Source organism: Schistocerca piceifrons, chromosome 1 (genome assembly GCF_021461385.2).
Source record: "Schistocerca piceifrons isolate TAMUIC-IGC-003096 chromosome 1, iqSchPice1.1, whole genome shotgun sequence".
Taxonomy (NCBI): Eukaryota; Metazoa; Arthropoda; class Insecta; order Orthoptera; family Acrididae; genus Schistocerca; species Schistocerca piceifrons.
This window is the reverse complement of record NC_060138.1, coordinates 963,883,203-963,891,324: the sequence shown is the minus strand read 5'-3', so window position 1 is coordinate 963,891,324 and position 8,122 is coordinate 963,883,203. Positions and strand designations below refer to the sequence as shown.

The following is an 8,122-nucleotide window of genomic DNA, read 5'->3' as shown; positions in this document are numbered from 1 at the left end:
GCGGAAAAAATAAATATCGTTCGGGAAAAACGAGTATTGTTAAGCCTAGCACGAGGTCGAATCTCTCCTATCTGGACAAAAAAATGGGAACACCAAAACAACGTTACCAAGCCTATTACGGTGTAGGAAAACAGTTGGCATTCGAAACAGGTTCGAGTCGTCGAGAAATGGATAAATACAGGTCCTTTGGTGGTTTTCATAGGAATTTATAGCATTCTTCCCGCAAACTAGTGGCAAGTTCACGTAACGATGATGGAGGTGAACAACGATTACGCATCTGTCTCTTCGAAGTAGACCAAAATGCTCAATAATATTAAGACATGGTGACAGGTCTTCATCATCGTGCACACAAAACCAGTTACGGACGATGCGAGCTGTCGTTTCCGAACACAGTATCACCATTTCGGAACAAACATTTCACCGTGAGATGGACATGACCAACCGGAAGGGTAACGTAATCATTGCCTGTAATGTGACCCTGCAGAGTCTAAGGTCATCAGTCCCTAAGCTTAAACACTACTTAAACTAAATTATCCTAAGGACAACCACACACACCCATGTCAGAGGGAGGACTCGAACCTCCGCCGCAACCAACCGCACAGTCCATGACTGCAGCGCCCTAGACCGCTCGGCTAATCCCGCGCGGCTGCAGAGTAACCGTGGGGCCCATGGGATACCATTATATGGCTGCCCAAATCATCATCGAACCCCTGCCACGTTTCACTTTTGGGATGTAAACTCGGCCAGAAGTTGAGAATAGTGTGAAAAAATACTTATCCGACCAAATGACATTCTTTGATTCCTCGATAGTCCAGGTTTTACGGCTTTGACACCATGTCTTCCTGTTATGGGCATTTGTATCACTGGTGAGTCGTTTTGGAATTCCAGCTCGCCATGCTATTCCCAGCTTATGGAACTCCCTTAGTGTTGTTGCATGCCGACCTTGTACAAGGCAGCAAACGGTTAAAATTTTCAAAGTCCCAGAGAGAAGCTATCCTGCATACAATACGGCGGTGTCAACACGACGAAGGCACGAAGAATAACTTTTCACCACCGAGATTGGGTCAGAGGAAAACGCAACATCGGCGCTTCTGGCAAGGTGGACAGCGGACCTCAGCCGAAATGCAGTGGGACAGAGCGGTTAGACTGGAGACGTCACCTTCGATACACAATGAAAGAAACGCTTTTGCTAATTGAACATGTGCCGAGAGCTTTTACGAACCAATCCTTATACTACAACAAACTCGTTAAGCAAGCGTGCAGAGCTGATACCTTTGCAGTAGCAAGACCTTTGTGATCATGACAAGTAGCGTTTTGTAAACATTAGCCACTGCTTCGCTCCATAAATATCTCATCATTTTAGCTCGTAAGGCAGTCGGTCAGATGGATCGATGACATACATATCGTTCGCAATAAATGGTTCAAATGGCTCTGAGCACTATGGGACTGAATCGCTGTGGTCATCAGTCCCCTAGAAATTAGAACTACTTAAACCTAACAAACTTAAGGACATCACACACATCCATGCCCGAGGCGGGATTCGAACCTGCGACCGTAGCGGTCGCGCGGTTCCTAGAACCGCTCGGCCACTCCGGCCGGCCATACCGTTCGCACTCCTTCCCTGGTTTCAGTAAAGCAACGCCTGGAACAAGTCTGTTGTAGATTTCCTGCTCGCAGTTGACCAATGAGAACCGCTACTAGGAGAGTAGGCTTGCGAAGTACGATGTAGATGTAGATTGTTACCTCGACATAACCACCAGTCACGGAGTTTAACACGTCTGCCGCTGTTGTTGGTGGTTGGATCCGGGGGTCTTGCCTGTCGTCCCGGGTCAGGACATCAGTGTTCCGATACTTCGGTGGACTGGCCAGGGCCTGCCTGAACTGGAGGCCAAGATCGTCGTATTGTACGGCTACGCGGCAAACGTCATCGCGGTTCAACAGATGAAGAAGAACGGCAGCTAGTGGGAGGAAGCAGAGCGCCACCCAAATCGGCGTGTGTAAGTCCAACTCAAGCGCCGCCTTCAACCACTGACGCTTGGCGCCGGTAAACAGCCAGAGCAGAAGCAGGTGAGCGCGTCGTCAATTACCTGCAGTTAGCTGAAGGCAGCTTACGACGCGAATCCCTGACGGGCATCGTCATCCGATGTCAGCAACGTGACAAGACACTGACTGTAATTTATGGAAATAAATCATTATTTCTGAATATTCTTTCACTGCTGCAACTGCCTACAACACGTCACCACAATCCTTCCGAGGAAAATTGGCAAGGGGCGAACTGGGGGAGCGCCTCCTAACGCAGAACCATCTCTACTTTCACCCTCCCAACAAACTCCCTCTTGTAGTTTTGACAGGGTTCACAAGTGAGACATTTAGTTCTGCAGTGACTTTTATAGCTGCCACCCACTTATTTTCATCGCTGTCCTGTTCAGTGCCCGTCTTCACGGTCACTCAACACACACTTTCGTGCGCTTGATGGCTTAGCGGATAATGTTTTTCCATCTTTTATGTATAGGGTATAAATCTTCGAGACGGTGTCTCTTGAAACACCAAACACTTCGGCTGCCTTGGTTATGGAAATGCCCACCATACAACCGCCAACAATTCGCCATGTTGGAAGTCACTTAGCTGCAATACAACGCACTCACCACAACTACACGGAACACTGTTGTACCCACGACTGACACTTGTCGCTTATAGAGGACATTACACAGGTGTCATTCGTGGTCAAATACAACAGTGGAACCAGCAGAACTGATTAGCAGTGTTTCTATATTTTAGTCCACCCCCTAGGAGAGGAAGTACTATGTTGATTGACTCTTTTGAGAACGCAAACTCTCGTAATTCTCACAGAAAATCACGTGGTGATACACAATACTTTACTTATAATGTTTGCCACTGTAGTTGCTTGAGCCTATCCGTGACGCTTCCGCGTTACCGAACAAATCCGTGACGGAACGTGCTGTTCTCCTTTGGGTCTTGTGTATTTCGGATATCAGTCATATCTGGAAAGGGTCCCAGTCTGAGAAACAACACTCAACTATCTGTCGAATGATTGTACCTCCTTAGTAGGAGCTTTCAAATAGCTTCCGGGAATTCAGCCAGGTAACACTTTCAGCGACCGTCGATATTTCGGTGGGAGAACACCCCACCATTTTCAAGGCAAACTGCAACGGACAGGCAACGTGCATGCAAATTTAAAACCTCGGTTCTCGGACTGACGCAGGAACGATAATACACACACAGAACACCAGTGCCACCAAAGATGACTAAAGACAGAGCTATCGATAGTGAGACTACGAACTCGCAGGTGAGGTAATGTGACTTTGTCCCTCTGTTTTTTGACAAGGGAGAGAGCCGGAATCCAAACTGAGTTTAAACAAAAACCTCCATCCCTGTTAACGAGGTTGCTCGCTAATTTAATCTCAGCTGCCTCCTTACAGCCTTAGTTTCACTATCGATAGCTCTGACTTTGGTCATCTTTGGTGGCACTAGTGTTCACTGATTGTGTTATCTTTCCTACATCAGTCCGAGAACCGAGGTTTTAAATTTGCATGTACGTTGCCTGTCCGTTGCAATTTGCCTTGAAAATGGCGGGGGTTCTCCCGCCAAAATATCGGCGATCGCTGAAAGTGTTACCTGGCTGAATTCCCGGAAGTTATTTGGAAGTTGTGTACGCCAGGAGAAACTCAGATCTCACTTAGTAGGAGCTGTTTCCAAATTAATCTCTTTGTCAGTCAGGCATCTGTCTTCCCTAAGATTGGTTTTATATGGCCATGTCGCTTCATATCGCTCCGTTCAAATGGCTCTGAACACTACGGGACTTAACTTCTCTGGTCATCAGTCCCCTAGAACTTAGAACTACTTAAACCTAACTAACCTAAGGACATCACACACATCCATGCCCGAGGCAGGATTCGAACCTGCGACCATAGCGGTCACGCGGTTCCAAACTGAAGCGCTTAGAACCGCACGGCCACACCGGCCGACCATATATCGCTCCGTTCTCATAATCCTAAGCATTTAACTGACATGACTTTTTCAGTTATTGTTCGGCCATCGCGCAATGATATAAAGCGTTTTTTCGTCTATTTATACGAAACACCGTATATTTGTTTATGTTGACGGTCAACTGCCAACCCCTGCATCAAGCGTCGGTCGTTTGCAGGCGTTTGTGCATTTCGCTACAATTTTCTAACATTACACATCTCTAAATGGCATCATTCGCGATCAGACGTATGGAGTTTTTGACCTTATTCAATAAGTCACTTCGAAAACAGCAACGGTTCTGTTGCTCTCCTATGCGGTACATCGGAAGTTACTTTTACATCTTTGTTAAGAACAGCATGGTTTGTTATATTTACTAGAAGCTTTTCGAAGCAATTGGCTAGTCTAAATTTACTGTGAATTGTTATTTTGATCATCAGGTGGAAGTACGAACTGTATCGCACGCATTTCGATTGCCAAGGAATGCGGTGTCAAACTGTACGCTGGTCTCTGTTGCCTTCTAGGCATAGTGACCGTATAGAGCGAGCTGAGTTTCATACTTTATCTGACAAAAAGTATCCGGACATCTATTAATGGACACTACTATGTGGTGAGTCCACTCATCAATTTTGTCATGGCTTAAACTCTGTTGGGATCACTTTCAATGAGACGTCTTGTAAGACATCGTGGCCTCCTGACCTTCATTGCTTACATATTCCGCCCTCACAATCATATTCCGCACATCAAACGCAATAAGATAAAGTCAATGTTGTATGAATTCATGTAAACGATATGCAAATAACAAGAGCGCACTGGGGTTGAAATACTTGAGGCTGGCGTACACACATACATTCTAAACACGACGGTCACAGGAGCTTTTAGTTCGAGAGAGACAGACCACACACCGGGAGGCTGGTCCCTTCAGAGGACGAGTCAACCTCGGCCGCCCATGAAGCATACAACGTGTGCCCGAGTAAAAAGGGGAATGACCCCGTGTTCAGCTTAAAAGCAAATTCCCCTACATTGTGTGCGAGCGTCCAACCTACGCATTCTTTAAACATAGCATACAGTTTCAGAGATTTTCACAGGGAGACAGCAAACACCAAATGCCGATACTACAGATTTCCGGATTGGTCGCCTTAAACGAAACGTCATTCTCCCGTCTTAGAAGAGCAGTGCTGATTCGCAGACGATATTTCTGACGCCTTGAGCTGAAGGAGTAATGGAAGAGACCGAAAGATATACCCCTTCATGTCTGGCATGGACAGGCGCCATTCCGTTGTCGCTCTTGGAACAAGGAACAAGTCTCTCCTCAGTACTTCACAGTCGAGAGCGAATTGAAGTGCGAATCTACATTGAGTCCTTGCAATTAAGCGTTGTTCACTGTGTTGGCTGACACACTTATTGTGCGGTGTGAATGGACAGAGTTATAGTTAAATGCCTGCGAGCGAATTTTTGAGTGCATCGCGGTGGACAGGTTATCTGACTGGTGTACCACTCCAATAGTTAGACTAGCGGCTAATAGGAATCCTTGACTTCATCAAGGCGTGAAACATCCCCTTTGAAAAATTATACACGACTGTGTTTAAACTGACACACAATATTTTTAGCGCAACGCAATCTGACTTTCAAAAATCCCTACAAAAGAATGGCCCTGACTAACATTAACCTATACCTTTCACAAATCACTTACCTCACCAAAAATCTTCGTTACTCGAACTACTGCAATACAGCGAGCGCCACTACTGCCAGCTAAATAAAAGATTCAAACTACTGAAGGCACTAACTACTAATAGGCATAGTCAGCAAATGAAAGATTTTGATAGAGAACAAACAATGTATTTACCTTACTAGTGTTCAAAAGTCATAATATATATAGCAGTTCATGACATCCAGTCTTACAAATTTCGAAACTCCGATATCTCTCTCCCCACATCCACCATTGCTGGCAGCTCACCTCCAACTGCTCAACGCTACGCGCTGTTCACATCCATCTGCCCAACACTACAATGGCAGACAACAATGCAAACTAGCCACAGACTGCACACAGCACAGCCAGTGATTTTTCATCCAGAGCGCTACGTGGCGTTACCAATAAGAAAACCTTAACAGCTTACTTACAGGCGTAGGGAGAGTTTGATTGGCGAAGGTCAATCTAGATAGAACGAGAGTTATCTTATTTGTCAGCAGCGAGTGGCGCAGACAGCAGTCATCGCAGCTTACGGTATTGTGCGCTACAGCTATTGCGAGCCCCACACTTCCTCCACAACAGTACACTTCACTGCATTTCACACGCGACACCCTCGACCGTACCTAGCAACATTCTAAAGGATAATTATTCAAGTTGAGTAGGCGCGCCTCTCAGCCATTCTGCCAAGTCAATAACAATCTTAAACTTTGTATAGAAATTTCATTAGCGAATCCTATCCTTGAGAGGTAACTTCACATTCCGAAAAGAACCAGGATATAACTTGTTCAATTCATAACTAAAAGTGCCATTGTGATTTCTCAGAATTTTTGTAAAATAAATAATAATTTTCGTTAGTTTCATGCTTTTCTTACACTAACTAGCACTACTCCAGTACCCAAGTGTCCCACTAGTTACGTAAGAAATTTTGTGAATTTTTGTGTCATTTCCTTACAGCGGACGACTCCAGAAGATATTTATTGCTGAAAGTCTTTCAGGCATTTCTCTTCAGAACGTTAGGAGCGTCTGTCTAACTTCTGTAGTAGTGTGGGGGTGGAAATTGCATCTTGCAGGAGCCACAGGGTAAAGGGTACATCTCAGATTAATCCATTGCGCAGAATAACAGAATAGCAGATCAACCCCCCACGCTCACAGTCTGAATGTCTGTGCGAAGAAAGGTAGCTCATTCTTCCTCAAAAGCCGAAACCACGGAAGGTAGTGATCTGGAAGGAAGTAGATTTGCTAACCAATCTCAGAGGGGGTCTATCAAATTCAGGTAGTGACTCTGAGCGGGCCAGTCCATTTCAGGATGTTACTGTTAACAAATTACTGCCTCGCATACGCTGCTTTATGACAGAGGTGATTATCATGTCGATACAAACAATTGATGTTTCAGAAATGTTCCTCTATTTTGCACAATACACAGTGCTGTGAAATTTGTTCATATTCTTTCATATATCGCTTTTTTTCTTAAACGCACCCCAATTACGAAAAACATCCACATACTATGACACCAACTCCTCTGCATTTCATTTCTGGCACGACACATGGTGTCAAGTAATGTATTACAGGCATTCGCCAAATACAAACCCTCAGAGCGCAAAAGAACAAAGATTAATCACAAAAAATGGGAGTAATAACAAATATACACGCACAACATTTTTCCACACCAAAATAATGTGTTTTTTTTAATCAAAAACTAAACGAAACCCCCCCGAACAGGCCATAAAGGTCCAACGGTACCGACCGGCCGCCGTGTCATCCTCAGCCCATAGGCGACACTCGATGCGGATATGGAGGATCATGTGGTCAGCACATCGCTCTCCCGGCCGTATGTCAGGTTCCGAGACCGCAGCCGTTACTTCTCAATCAAGTAGCTCCTTAGTTTGCCTCAGAAGGGCTGAGTGTACCCTGCTTGCCAACAGCGCTCGGCAGACCGGATGGTCACCCATCCAAGTGCTAGCCCAACCCGACAGCGCTTAACTTCGGCGACCGGACGGGAACCGGTGTTACCATTGTGGCAAGGCCGTTGGCTTTTTTAAAAATCAAGGGATGTGTTAACTCGCTAATAAAGTACACATTTACATCGTTTGGTCTGAAGATGACACGATATCGGTGCAGGACACCGTACAGATGGTCCTGCAAAATGGTGGCACAGAGGTGCCAAAACATGTTTTGGTAGTAAGAAAAAACAGTGTTTTTGCATAAAACGCGTCCGATATATCCAATAATTAAATCCAAACCCACCTATCGAATTGCCACAGAATACAAGTACAGCGTTATTCATTACACTTTTAGTGTTTGTTTCGTCACTCAGTGTCGAGTGGCGTCGATTAGCACTGACAACACAAGTGTGTGGTTTATGAGGAGCTACTCGACCATTGTATCCCATTCTTTTAGTTCCCACCGCACAGTCACTGAGCTACAGTGGTGGAAATATATACATATATG

General features: G+C 45.3%; 1 pseudogene; it reads right to left on the bottom strand.

Annotated features, from left to right (window-relative positions):
• Positions 1-7,587: 7,587 nt before the first annotated feature.
• Positions 7,588-7,705, bottom strand: LOC124722398 (annotated as a pseudogene).
• Positions 7,706-8,122: the final 417 nt, after the last annotated feature.